This window comes from Lathyrus oleraceus, chromosome 6 (genome assembly GCF_024323335.1).
Source record: "Lathyrus oleraceus cultivar Zhongwan6 chromosome 6, CAAS_Psat_ZW6_1.0, whole genome shotgun sequence".
NCBI lineage: Eukaryota > Viridiplantae > Streptophyta > Magnoliopsida > Fabales > Fabaceae > Lathyrus > Lathyrus oleraceus.
In genome coordinates, this window is record NC_066584.1 from 65,782,014 (window position 1) to 65,797,548 (window position 15,535).

The window sequence follows — 15,535 nt, forward strand, 5'->3', positions numbered from 1 at the left end:
ATGGTGTGGTTATTTGGTATTTTTCTCTCTTTTTACTTTTTCCCCTTGAGGGGAAGTACTAATGGAGGGGGAGTAGTTCTTGCCTCTGTTAAGCTATTTAGGGGAAGCTTATGTGTTTTTTCTTCTAACTTAATGATGAAATGCTTACTTAGTGATTGTCCATGTGTGATGCTGTGAAGGCAGACCAAATGTCTTGATATCCTGTCTGGGAGAATTTATTTTTCTTTGCAGAAAGTTTGTGTTGTTGTAATTTACTTCTCTCTGATGTGACATTCTCTTTGAGTCTGGTTTTATCTTATTTTGATGTGTATGCCTATGATGTATCTAGGATAAGTTCCAAGTTTGTTTATTGTGCATTTTCTTTGAAGAAGTTCTCTTGAGTTTTTTTGGTTTTTACAAGACATGTTTTGCAAAGGTTGTTTTAGCCAAAATTTGCCAAAATGGGGAGATTGTTAGGTTGTTTGTATTGTAATTGGCAACATTTTGTTAAACAAGTGAAATAGCAAGATGTTGGATAAGATATCTTGACATGCTTGTACGACATCGTGGCATGCTGTGGTTTTACATTCTTAGAAGATTTATTTTTTAGCGTGAGATTAATGAAGATTCTTTGATGATTTGATTCACGCATTCTGCGGTTCAAAGTGCATATTTTAGAAGCTTAAAGATAAGTTCCAGCTGTGCAATGTTTCCTAAGAACGAGTGTCAAAATATTTAAGGAAACATTAGATTTGATTTGATTTGACTCTGCAGAAGATTATGCAAAACAAATGTCAAAACATTTAAGGAAACACTAGATTTTATTTTATTTGATTCTGTAGAAGATTGTGCAGAATGGATGTCAAAACATTTAAGAAGGCATCAAACTTGATTTGATCTGCTGATTTTTTAGCCCGAAGCCCATGCTATTTTGGGGCTATTTAAAGGACGAATCTAAACCTAAGAAAAGAATGAAGTTGCGTATGTGATAGTCTCTGTTAGGGTTTAGTTTGTTCATTGTTATTTTTGAGTCATTCTTGTATCACTTAGATACTTGAATTGGACTAAGTTTTTAAGTTTTAATTGTGAATCACTCATGAACTTTTAAGCAAGAGTGGGCACTATTTTATTATAAGTGTGTTGTAATATCCCATATACCCTTAAATTCTCAATTAGTTGTCAGTTGAGACTAACTGAATGTACTTTATCTCTTGTGAGTTGGAACAATTAGAGCTCCTATATGCTATAAAATAGAAGGACCATTACTAATAAGTACAAGAAGGGACATTTTGGTAACATTAATAATTGATCAATTGGTACTAGAAGGCAAAATATCAATTGAGATATTTTGTATTACTACCTAATATTATAATTTATATTAACTATATGTTATATAATTATGTGGTAGAAAGAAAGATAAGTGGATAAGAATAGAAGGAAGAAAAGTTAATAAGAAAGAAATAGAGATAGAGAAACTAGTAAAAGAAAGAAGAGAAAAGGGAAGAAAGAAGATAAGAAGAAGCCTAATGGAAGAAGAAGAGGAAATTTCATAAACTCATCATCACCACCATCATCTCATCTTAATTATCATTCACCATTTTCTTCACCAAACTTCATCATGGATGCCGATAAGGTTATTCTACTAATGGATGCCGATAAGGTTCTAGTACTGTTTTGGGTGGTGGGAACTCTGGAGGATAAGCATGACCTTTTATGTAGGTGGTTAGCTAATAAGTAGTGCCTATGAATCCTAGGTGCTCCATTGTTGGAATCAGATTAGCACAGTGGAAGGTGATAGATGAAAGAGCTCAATCAAGTTTATGGAAGATCAGGGAGATAGTTACTCGCAAGAATGGAAGTAAGACAATCTTGTGCTAATGGTGTCATCTTATTGGAGTAGTAAGAGAGAAGTGAAATAGTAGCATTAGACACGTGTAGCATATAATATCAAATTAAGTGAAGTTGATAAGGATACCAATAGAGGGATTATAAATTTTGCCTTAATTACTTAAGAAATTGTGAGAGAAGAGTCGTCAGTGTTACGTGTGGTCACAAAATCATTAAATCATCTCATGAAGACTTGAGGAGGGTTGGTTATCAAAATCAAGATAAGATGTCATGATTATGTTTCGTGTAACTTAGTGCAAGGAAGGGAAGTCGTGGTTTCTGGAAGAAAAGTGACCAAATGATTTAGAGCGGTATATCAGATGAATTAAGTGGGATCAAAGTTAAACATTAACCCAATATTTGAATTGGGATATGGTTAAGACCATGAAGTATCGAGAGTTCACACAAGAAGGAAGTTTGCCAAGGTAGATAAGTTAGAAGAATGAATATGTCAGAGGTTTGAACTTGAAGAGAGGTCAAGTGTTAGCCTAAGACGTTGATGCAAAAAGTGTTTATTTGTTGAGTGGAGGAAATTTGGGGGAGAATTTCAATTTAGGGGGGAGAAATAATATCCCATATACCCTTAAATGCTCAATTAGTTGTCAGTTGAGACCACATGCGTTCATATGTACTCTATCTCTTGTCAGTTGGAACAATAAGAGCTCATATATGCTCTAAATGTTGTCAGTTGGGACCAATAGAGTAACCAACGGACTATGAAGAGATCAATCCTTATTAAAATAGAAGGACCATTATTAATAAGTACAAGAAGGGAAATTTTGGTAACACTAATAATTGGTCAATTGGTACTAGAAGACAAAATAAATTATTACAGTTGGAATAGAATGAGTTAAAAGATGAATTTTTGGAGAAAATGGATGAACCAATTGATTGGTTCTGGAAAATCATGTCAAACATTCGATTGGTTGATCTTTAAAGGAAGACAAACTGATTTTTTCCCATTAACAAATGATTGGCCTTGGACCCTAATCGATTTTTCCACTAAAATTTCATGAAATATATGGCAGAACCTCCATCCAATCGATTGGGCCATGATAACAATCGATTAGTTCCCTTGTTTTCACTCAAAAATGAGTTTCATAACTCAGAATGAGGCCCGATTGGATGCGTTGGAAAGCTAGTTCAATGCTCTATTGCTTGGTGAGACAAAATCATGTTTATAAGTAAATTATAACTTGCTTATTGTTATTACATTATTCTGCACATTTATGAGTTGTTTCCTTGTCTTCATCAAAAAACGGGAACCTTAACTCTAATTGATACGAAAATGGATGCGTTAGGAAGCTAATGCAGAGGAATATGATATAGAGAGAAGTCTCTATGAGTTATTCCATTATGTATTCCCTTTTAGTCTAGTTATTTTCCACTATAATGTAATTGGACGAACGTTTACCACATGACGAGGAAGTGGAATAAGATAGATTTATGCAGATTATGTGATTGCCTTGCTTATGATTTTATATCACATTATATTATCATTTGTGCTCTATGTGATAAGAATTATATTGTGAATTGTTGTTGTACTAATTGTTTGTATGTATAATATGATTAAAAGCTTATAATGATGAGTGAGGAAACCTAGGAGTATAACTAGGTGAATGACTTAGAAAGATAATCTAGGTTATGAAAAATGACTTAGGTTGTGATACTTGGACGCAACGGTACCTAGGTGTGTATCATGGACAAGTATTCGCCTGATAAACAAATCAATATGCTTTGTATGGAACATATGTATTAATATGTGAATGGATGGATATGAACACCTAGTATTTAATGAATACCATGATAAGTCAGTCGATATTCGGTGAGGAACCTTTATTCCAGAAGTCCTATCTGGTGAGGATCTTTGCTCCGGAAGTCTTATTATGTTGAGACTTAATCATGTATCCGGATGTCATTGTGCACATACCACTTCAAAGGCTTAGATAAAGTGGTAAGTGGGGATGTGGCACCAATGGTTTGTGCCTCAATTGGGTTTGAGCCCCAACCATGGCGGACATGGGGGAAAGGTGGACACCTAAGTGGGTTAGAGGCCCATACGGTAAAAGATACCCTAAGTGGGTTAGAGGCCCATACGGGTGAAAATCTCTTGAATTGAGGATTAAGCCTCACAGAGGACCCGATATCCACCATGAAAGTCGAATCATACGAGCATGCATAAATCGAGCTTGGCTTAGACGTAGGTCCGTTCGGGGATTAGTGTTTCGTGAATCTGAATAGTGATTTATTGAGTTATGTGAACTCAAGTGACATGTTTCCATACATTATGAATATCCCTCAGTTGATCTAGTCCTAGTTACATTGTGTGAGTTATACACAAGTGATAGAAGGTGAATACTTGAGTTAGAAATCATGTAGTAACCCTGTAGAGTCAAGTGGACCCATAGGATAGGGGAACTTACTGAGATTATTATATCATCCCATCAATATTTTTGTTTTTAAGGTGTTTTTGCAGGTATGATTAAGAGGAGTTGCTTGATAATGTTTTGAAGTTGTTGTGATGTTGTGATCTTTCGCTGTGGAATTTCTACAATGGTAGATATTATACATAGATCTTAGATTTTTTTATTTAGGCACTTTCCATATGTTGTACCATATGTTGTACCTTTTATTTTGGTCAAGTATGTGAATGGTGCCATTAGGCTCTTCTGTTGTATCAGTACCAAATGATAACACTTGTATTATATTATTCTAGATATATATTATACGGGTTGTAACATGTGTCTTCTGTTTATTGTTAGAATTTGCTATCATTGTTGTGTGATTGAAGGGAAGTGAGAAGGATCTCATATATAGGAGAGTCTTAGATAGAAATTCCAAGGGAAATGATTAGGTGAGAAGTTTGTAAAACCAGAGGTTGTTTAGAACTTCAAACTAATACTATTTTAGTGGATTTCCTTCCTAGCTTGGATGCCCCCAGATGTAGCTGACGTTGCAACAATCTGAGTTAACAATTGACCTGTGTTATTTACTTCCTGCTATTTACTTTAACATTGTAACTATTTCTGGTGTGATGTGTCCTGATCCTTATGTCGTGACATCTTATACGACATTTGTTATTTGCGTACTTGTTTCTGGCGTGACATGTCTTGATCCTAGTGTCGTGACATCGTATACGACATCTGTTATCTGCGTACCAGAATTTCATGAAACAATGGAAAATAAATGTGGTAGAAGATGAACGAAATCGTTAGAAATTTATCACAAAAGATCCAAAACTCTTTTAAAAAATGAAATAACTAGTGGTTTGTGAGTTTTCAAATCAATAATGGAAGTATGTGTTTTCTAACATCGTGAATGATTTTAGAGAAAAAATGATTTATTGGTACTGGAAATAAAGCACAAAAGATAGTGAAAGATTATGCTTCATTCAATTCATAAGCACTTTTGTAGTTTGAGTCGGGTGGGAAAGTAGTTTGGATCAAGATCTATACATATGAGAGACCCATTTTAGCCAAGATTTGAGTTAAGGCAATGTTGTGATTCGAGTCAAGCATTACTTGATCCAAGTCAAGAACAAGCTATGATTCGACTAAAAAAAGGCAGGGGAAAACCCCCATTTTAGGATTCGACTCACGAACAAGTTGTGATTCGAGTAAGAAGGATCATGATTTGAATCATGTACAAACTGTGATTCAACTAACAGAACTTAGATTTCCCTCTATTTGCTCTTATTCGACTCAGAGGGTGTGTGATTCGAATCACACACCTAAAATCTCATATTTTTTTACAATATGAAGATATTTTGAGATTTCACTAATGACCTAACTTGAACCAATTTCAAATATGGTTTTTGATCCAAAAACTCGAGTAATTAACTTAAAACATATTACTCACACTCAAACACAAATAGTTTGAATTATACATGCTAATATATATATATATATATATATATATATATATATATATACTCGATGCAAAAATATGCAATTGAAGAGGAGACTCAATGATATAAACTAATACCAAAACCAAACTTAAGGGACAAGCAACAAAACCATCTGGTAGAGACATGCATAGTATCCTTGTAATATATTCGAGACATGCAACTTCATACTTGTCTAGAGCATTAAGCATACATAAAGCTTTGCAACATTATCAGAAGGGGAAAGACAAAGAAAAGCTAATGGAAATCAATGCGGCCTCCCTCACCAAGTTGTTAAAATTAATGGTGATCAATCCCTTAAAATAAAGGAATAGGGATCCCATCAGGTATGATGTGAATATTTATTACTTGATATATATAGGGGACATGTTAGATTAAACATTCAGACCCACCATGGCACATCGTACCTGTACACCAAGAAGATAGTAAGCAATAATCACACCACTTAGCTAATTTTTCATTTTATTGCATGTGTAAAGCATACTTTTCATCCTAATTTAATGCATTTTCTTCAATATTAATGAATTATTTTTACTAAATTCTCTTCCTTGTGATTATAAAGGATATCCACAAATCATGATTGTTGTCGCAAATTCCACATGTGGACGACCAAATTAGTTAAAACCTCGCGATAAACAACTCAACGGTGTTATCGCAAATGCCACAGGCATGCGAATAAATAAAATAAAAACTCCACAACAAAAATCATATGGATAAATATATAAGACCACACAAGTGGTGATTAAGGGACAACCCCTTCTTTGCTAGCTAGCAACTTCAGAGCGCAGGTAATGAGTCACCAATACGTCAACCTCAAACCAAGTCTTAACTTGAGCAAAGGGAAGAACAAAATAGCCTTGGGCTTGCACGTTCCGCAGAGATATCCAACAAAATATCGAGCGTAATCTTAGAAAATGAACTCTTTCCAGATAAACAAACTTAAAGCTCAAAACAACGGTGTAACAGGTAAAAACAACAATAAATAAATAAAGTATATATATATATATATAACCATGAAGTTTATTCTTCCAATAAAGTTACAACAATTAATAACATCCAAGATAAAAAAAAGAAGACAAACTACGAATATGATTCATCTCCAACAAAGTTTGGCTTTCCATTCATCATTTCTTGATTAGGACGAATATGTTCTCGTGAAATAAGCACTTTGAGATGAAAGTATTCCACCAGCTGCAGTGCATTTTCAAAAGATGCTTGCATGATGGATAAACTATCTTCTACCAACTTTGCATACTTTTTAGATAAGGCAAGGTTTTCAATATGCATCTCTTGAGGGCTATCTTTAGCCTTCTTCATACCTTCCCGAGCCTCGATGAAAGAAAATTGTAATTCATCCATCTTCTTATGGGATGAATCCAACGCTGCTTTTCTTCAGAAAGAGAATGTCGGTCTTTGATAGAGTCGTCAGAGAAAAAAGCAGAGCTTCATTCTCCGCATTCATCTTTTGCACCAATGAATGAACATTTTCGACCAGCAAGTTAAGGTTCCTAAAAGTTTGCACATCAATCGTTTTTCTATATATCCATACAATAACCTTCTAAGCTCTTCTGGGATTTGATCATGGTCAATTTTAAGAGAACTAATTCATTAATAAAACACTTCTTTTTCCTTGCGAAGACAATTGGGAAAGAAAACATCTTCCCTTATAGTAGCACCAAAGGCCAAAATAACTAACGCCCAATATGTTGGTACACAAGTTCAACCATCTTTTCTGAATGAACAACCCGATCCTTTCTTATTTCTTGAAAAATATGTGCTATCCTCTTTGGAAATAGAATATTGAAACTCCTTATCCGTCCGCGCATACGACTAGCCAGAAATGGAGGTGGTAATACTGTTGTGGTTAGTGTTGAACATAAACCAAGACAATGCCTTCCTAATTTTTGTTGGAGCATCTGAAGTTGGACATGCAACCCTTCCCCATGAAGCATCCCAATAATAGTCTTGTTGAAAGGACTCCTGCAAGACCCCAATTTTGACCCAAAGATACCTCATGGTATATCACCATTTGCATTGGCTTCGGGATCACACCTTGGCATCCTCCTTACCCCTCATTCATTGGGTTTGAATTAGGAGAGATCACCAAGCACATTTTATTGTATCATACTTTAACTTTATTTGTTTACTAACCAAAATACCAAAAATATGTTTATGTATAGCTTTGTTCCTTTTGTAGGTAGTGTGTGCATCCACCAATGCCCTATCAAGCTCACAACTAGGGTTTGAGACCCTCAGTGCAAGGAGATCAATCAAGATATGGTTCAAAATGGTTTTATACATCATATATGGATCCCCTTGTTCTTTATTTATCATTTGGATCAAGAAATCATCAAGAGTTTGAAGTTTGTTTGCCTTGGAAACCCTAATTCATCTAGGTATCTTGTGTGACTTCCTCAGGAAGTTTCTTCAACAATTTGTCCAATATATCAAGTGATACTTCATCTAACATCATATTATGTATATATGATCCTCCATGAGTCCAAAAGATCAAAATAACTTCAAGTTTGCAAGTTGGTTCAAAGAGGTTGACCAAAGAAAGTTAACTGGTCAAAACTGAGGTTCACTATACCCTATCTCCTACAATTATTGTCATATGAAAAGTATTACAAGAGAAACATTACTCCTTGTGACATTCCAAAAAACTTTCATGTTGACATCAAGAGCTATTTTTGCTTGGAAACTCATTTTGTATGGTGAAAGATTATAGGTCATTTTGTTTGTACCCTAGTTAGGAGGTCAACTTCCAAGGACCATAATTTGCTCAATTTTTATGATATGAAGGCCATCCAAGTTTCATGATCAATTTAAAGATGTACTCTCCAACTTTTATTCTTTTAGAAATGTAAAATTTAACTTGCAAGGGCATGTGCCAAGAGGAAACATTATAGGTCATTTTGGGTCATTACCATTGAACAAGCAATTTTCCTCAACTTATAAAATGCATAACACCCTCATGCAAAATCCAAATGAGGTCAAATTTTTGACTAAATTTAATAGGATTTAAATATCTACAACTTTGGTGAAGAAACCATATCCATTTGAAGCTCATAGCAAAAGTTATGCAACGTGGAAGAAGTGTTCAACATGATCCACCTCAAAATTCATCACGATCCAAGCTTAAAATGGAAAAGTGTTCAACATCCAACTTGCTCCCCTTGATGTAAAATTTCCAAAAAGTCCAAGATCACTTAATTTGAAAAATATTTGAGGGAATTGCGCATGGTTCCTTTCATAGGTTTATTTTGGCAAGATTTGAATTCATTTGTCCATTTCCTTTTGCATGCTTACATGTTATTGATTCAGGATCCATTGTGCATGCATTGGAGCAAGATTACATCATGAATTAGGCCCAAATCATTGCCCATGCATCCATGCATCAAACTTGCTAATTTTGGAAAAAAAATCAAACGGTGTAGAAAGCATTTCCCTTGCCTATTTAAACAACTGCATTGCATCAAAACTTCACACACACCTTGCCCAAGCTTTGCCAAGTGATCTCAGAACCTCACACCATATAATTCCTTGAAGGTTTCTTTGAAATAGAGTATAATTTCACCTTCTGTTTTGAGATTCAAATTCCAAGGATTCATTGTCTTTTTCATCTCAATTTGTCACTACAAGCAAGAGGAGGAAGAACCAAGCAAATTCAGATCAAGATCAAGTCACATTCAAGCTACCAAAAGGTGATTTTTTAGGAACTTTGAGCTTTCGATTCTCTCTCATTTCATCACTATTATATTTGATTTTTGGTTGGCTGAAGTCCTACCAATGTAGGCAACAAGATTGAGTTGCTTTGAGGTTAAATCGAAGCAACTCAGATCATGAACCTCAAATTTAAAATCCATGTATCTTTCAATATACTTGGAATTGGATGAAATGGAGGTCAGATTCGAGCTTCTGAGCATTTTTACTTTAAAATAATGTCCTTGTTTTACATTTTGGTGATGGTTTGTGGTGGACCAGTCTGGTGAGGTCCACCAGAGAAGATGACCGGAGATAGGGCTCCGATGGTGCGTTGGTACCTTCCAGACCATCAGATCCCTTTGAAATGTTTTAATCCTGGCATTTCCTTTTGATTACCACGTGTGTGATGCTCTGACTGAGGTGCATCGTAGATAGCGCGCGCTTGGCCACCAAATCTGCCACCTCAATTAATGAGGGAGATCTGATGGCCCTTGATTTTTTATATTTTCATATTTTTCATTTAATTTCCTTATTCTGTTTAATTCATAATAAATCCATTTTTAATCCAAAAAATATGGGACTTTCACCAAAAATCCTTCAATATTTTTCTCTTCCATATTCTGAATTAAAACCATCTTTTGGATTTATTTTGGTATTTTTCATGAATTAAATGTTTTTGTGCATATTTTTAATTGTTTAAAAATAATTCTGACTTTCCAAAAAATGTAAATTTTTTTGTCTTAGGGTCTTTGACCTTGTTTGACCTAGGATAAATCCCTTGGCCATTTATTTGGTAATTTGAAGGGATTTGAGGTTTTGACCAAATTAAAATGCATTTTAATTCATTTTTAAATTGATTAAATGTTCAAAATTTATGTTGAGCCATTTTTATGGTCTTGTGATGTTTGACTTTCTGTTTGGGCCTTGGTCATGGTTGATTTGACTTTTGTTTGATCAGAACCATTGGATTTAGGGGATTAATGAAATATACATTTCATCTCCCAAAATGAATGGATGGTATTTATCAGATGAAATTCCTCTCATGGCCAATTTGTGTTGCTATTTCCCATTCCCTCTTCAGCTTCATCCCTATTCTTCCTTTCTAATGTCTAAATGCTAATTGATTCATTAATGACCATGTGTCTGATGAATCAATACAAGCCTGACTGAGATACGTCCCTCCCATTTTTTGTCTAGTGTGTGGTATATTTTAGGAGTTTTGTTCTTTGTACCAAATATCTAACATGCATTAACACCTATATTTTTATTTCCCGACCATAGATAGTTGTGACTTTTACATAAGTCCAATTACGATTGCTTAATATAGAGCTAAATTTAACCCTCAAAGCATAACATTCAAGTAAGTGAGACTGTAAGTCTCCTATTTTTCATGGTATTGTGTGGAAACTTGACCTTTTTTTCCTTTCATGAGAGCTAGTGGCATACTTGTCAAATTATCCAAGTTGGAGCCCTTCTCATGGAAGATGTCTTGGTTCAAGGATTCATACTTGTGAATGAATGGTTGAGTGTTCTCCAAAGAATGACTTAACAAATTAAAACTCAACACTAACATTTGAATTAACCATTAACTAACTCTAATTCATTTTTATTTTACTTTCAAGTCATTTATTTTATGCAATTTAAATCTCAGTCATTTATCATTCATTGCCATCTACATTTCATATAACTTGTTTATGTTTAAGTCCTTTTTCAGTTTGCTCACTTGAGCCATATCTTGTGATTGTACATATTGTTTGTGTGTTTTGATTTTGTTTGTGGTCTTAGGACCCTAAAACGCCTAATAACAACAAAAAACTCTAAAAACATTTGGTGGACTGTTGGGACTTGGTCTGAGCTTTTGGACTTAGAATTAGGCAACATTCCCTATGCTAAAGGACTTGGCCAATGCCAACATTTGAGACTAAGCTACTTTGACAATGACTTTCAGCTGATGCAATACCTTGGATCTCTTTGATTCATCTGCGACTTTGTCTCTATGCTTAGTTTGTTATTTTGTTATGGTCTATGTCTGATGTTTTATTCTGAGTTGATCAAGGAATATTTCATCTGATACATTGGAAGACACTGAAGACTGCTAGCTATTGGAATGTTTGCTTGGATGTGAGTATCTTTATTTTATGCCTTGATCTTTATGATGTTTGGATATTGCATATTTCTTATTGCTTATTTCTTGATCAAAGTCCAAAGAAAAATGGGTTTCTATATGACATTCTTGTCTGTTGGATTGCATCTCATCGGTCAGATCTTTTCAACCCTTAACTTTTAAATTTTTACTTAGGGTAATCTCTTCATCTCCTACCACATCTTTAATTTCAAAATCTCTCCCTCATTTTTATGTTAGTACGTAGGCACAAGACCTAAGGTCTTGTCAAACACAAAAATATAATTAATGAATTCTTTTCTCATCCCCCCACTCTATATTTTATCAAACATCATATATACCCAAAACGTATGCGCACAAAAAGGGCTCCCTAGGAGTACCTAGGACACTTTGGGTGCTAACACCTTCCCTCTGTGTAACCAACCCCCTTACCTGTAATCTCTGGTATTTTATTAGTTTTGATTTGAAAACTTCTTATCCTTGGGTTTTGTTCATACTTTTGCCCTTTTCCTTTGGATACAATAAAAGCACGGTGGTGACTCTGGTTTTGTTGACGTCAAGTTTATCCATAGCTTGATGGTCATGAATTTACCGCTACAGAAATTAAGTGGCGACTCTGCCGGAGAGTAGTCCTCAATGGGTTTAGCCTAATTTTTTATGTGTATATATTTGTATATTTGATGTTTGTATATATTGTTTGTGTGATATAATTTGTCTATTGTGCTTGGTGATCTCTAAGTGGTGAGATAAGTTCTAACCTAAACTTAAGTGCAATTAAGATATGAGGATGGTATAGTCATGTTCAACTTATATGGAGTTATCCTTAACAAGTTGGCTTGAGACCCATCTACTCAGTGGAGACCTCTTTGGAGTTATTGATGTCACACAAGTTATTTGTGGATAGGCATTACTTTCTATTATTTGGGGTCCGAGAAACTGAGGACCGTAGAACATTTAACTCAACTTGGCCTCTTTAGGATGTAGCGCGGAGATTGTTCAAGTGTAGACTTGATCACAGTTGTTACGAGATACTACATTCATACGGGTTTCTCTTGAGAATACTATGGGTTGATGAGTCAGTCATCCTAACCTGTAGTATTCGATAGATGTGATTAAGACTCTGGGAACTTTTTTAGAACATGATCTACAGGTTTTTATCCTTAGTACACTCCTTTAGATGGTTCTTAACCCGACTCCATGCTCGTGACTCATAAAAAACCCTTTGATTATCGGTTAATCTAATCAAGTCTCATCAATATCAATGGAACTTGGGTGTTGATAAGGTGAAAACCATAATCCACCAAAATGGATGATTGATCTTGATGATGACTTGATCCATCCCTTGACCTTTGTTTGTGTTTGCCTTGTGTGTGATTGTTGCATTCATGCATACATGCGCATCATGACATTCATCACAGAAAATAAATTTCAAGGAAACTAAGGTCTCGTTTGCAAAAAATTTCAGACCATGGATTATGGACGAAGGAACACTAAGAATTACAGTTTCAGATGTCCTGATTTGAAAGAGCTAAGGAAGTTGTCATCCTTTGTACTAGATCCCTTGGACTTTAAGCAATGTCATGGGAACATTGTTTTCATTTATTTTAAGAAAAATCCTTCTCCTATGCCTAAGGGAGAAGTGAACATTGTTGGGCACTTTCCTTATTATCATCATTGGAATACAATTTTATTCATCCACGTCTATGATGTTTTATTTTTACTTTTTGCTTTTTTTGAAAATGGTAATCACACAAAACATAAATAAATAATAATCTTTCATATGCATAATATTTGTTTGCACTCCACTTCTCTAAAATCAAAATATCAAATCATTATGCAGGTTGGTTCTCAAACCCATTGAATACAATGATCTTACTCCCTCTCCAAACTTTGATTTCCCTATGTTTGAAGTTGAGGAAGAGATTTATGATCAAGAAGTATGTGATGAATTATCCTGTTTACTTGAGCACGAGGAAAAAGCCATTCAACCGTTTGAAGAACATATTGAATTAGTCAACTTGAGTTCTGATGACGATGTGAAGGAAGTCAAGATTGGGTCTCAACTGTGTCCAGAAGCTAAGAAGGGGTTGATTGATCTTCTTCGAGATTATTCTGATGTGTTTTCTTGGTCCTATCAAGACATGCCTGGTTTGGATTCTGAGATTGTGGAGCATAGATTGCCGTTGAAGCCAAAATTCCCGCCGGTCAAGAAGAAATTGAGAAGAACTCATCCTGATATGGAAGTAAAAATCAAGGAGGAAGTGCAAAAACAGATTGATGTTGGTTTTCTTGTTACCTCCGAATATCCGTAATGGGTGGCCAATATTGTGCCTGTTCTGAAGAAAGATGGAAAAGTCCGCGTGTTTGTTGATTATAGAGATTTGAACAAAGCCAGGCCGAAAGTTGATTTTCCTCTGCCACCCATTGATATGTTGGTAGACAATACAACTAAATTCAAAGTCTTTTCATTTATGGATGGATTTTCCGGTTATAATCAAATCAAGATGGCACCTGAAGATATGGATAAAACCACATTCATTACACCCTAGGGAACACCCTGTTATAAAAGTGACGCCTTTCGGTTTAAAGAATGCTAGTGCAACATACCAAAGAGCTATGAACACTCTTTTCCATGACATGATGCATAAAGAGATTGAAGTTTATGTTGATGATATGATTACTAAATCAAGTAACAAAAAAGAACATGTTAAGCACTTATTGAAGCTATTCCAGCGTTTGAGGAAGTATAAACTCCAATTAACTCCTAATAAGTGTACTTTTGGTGTTCGTTCTGATAAGTTGTTGGGATTTATTGTCAGCGAGCAGGGTATTGAAGTTGATCCTGCCAAGGTCAAAGCAATACAAGAGATGCCTGCGCCCAAAACTGAGACGCAAGTCAGAGGTTTTCTCGGCCGCTTGAATTATATCTCAAGATTTATATCGCATATGACTGCCACATGTGCGCCTATATTCAAGCTTCTTCGGAAAGAGAATTCTTGTGATTGGACTGAAGATTTCTAGAAAGCTTTTGATAGTATCAAGGAGTATCTTCTTGAGCCTCCGATTCTGTCTCCGCCTGTTGAAGGAAGACCTTTGATCATGTATTTGATTGTCCTTGAAGAGAGTGTGTGTTGTGTTCTTGTCCAACAAGGTGAATCTGGAAAGAAATAACTACCTCAGTAAGAAGTTCATAGACTTTTAAACTCCGCATTATGTGCTTGAGAAGACATGTTGCGCCTTGGCTTGGGCTCCTAAGCGTCTGCGCTAGTATATGTTGAATCATACTACTTGGTTGATATCCAAAATGGATTCAATCAAGTATATTTTTGAGAAGCCTGCTTTAACTAAGAGGATTGCCCATTGGCAGATGTTGTTATCCGAGTATGATATTGGATATCAATCTCAGAAGGCGTTCAAAGGTAGTGTCTTGGCTGGCCATTTGGCTCACCAAGCCATGAAGATTATCAGTCAGTGCAATATGATTTTCCTGATGAAGAGATTTTGTACTTGAAGATGAAAGATTATGATAAATCATTGCTTGAAGAAGGGTCATAACCTGGTTCCCGTTGGGGCATGGTATTTGATGGAGCTATTAATTCATATGGTAATGGCATTGGGGAAGTGATTATTACTCCTCAAGATACTCATTTTCCGTTTACAGCTAGATTGACCTTCAAATTTACAAACAATATGGCTGAGTATGAAGCTTGCATTATGGGGCTTGAAGAGGCCATTGATCTCAGAATCAAATAGCTTGACGTCTATGGAGATTCAGCTTTGGTTGTGAATCAGATCAAAGGTGAACGGGAGACGAATCAACCCGGTTTGATACCGTATTAAGACTATGCAAGGAGGATTTCAACTTTCTTTACAAAGGTTGAGTTTCATCATATCCCTCGAGATGATAACTGGATGGTCGATGCTCTTGCAACGTTGGC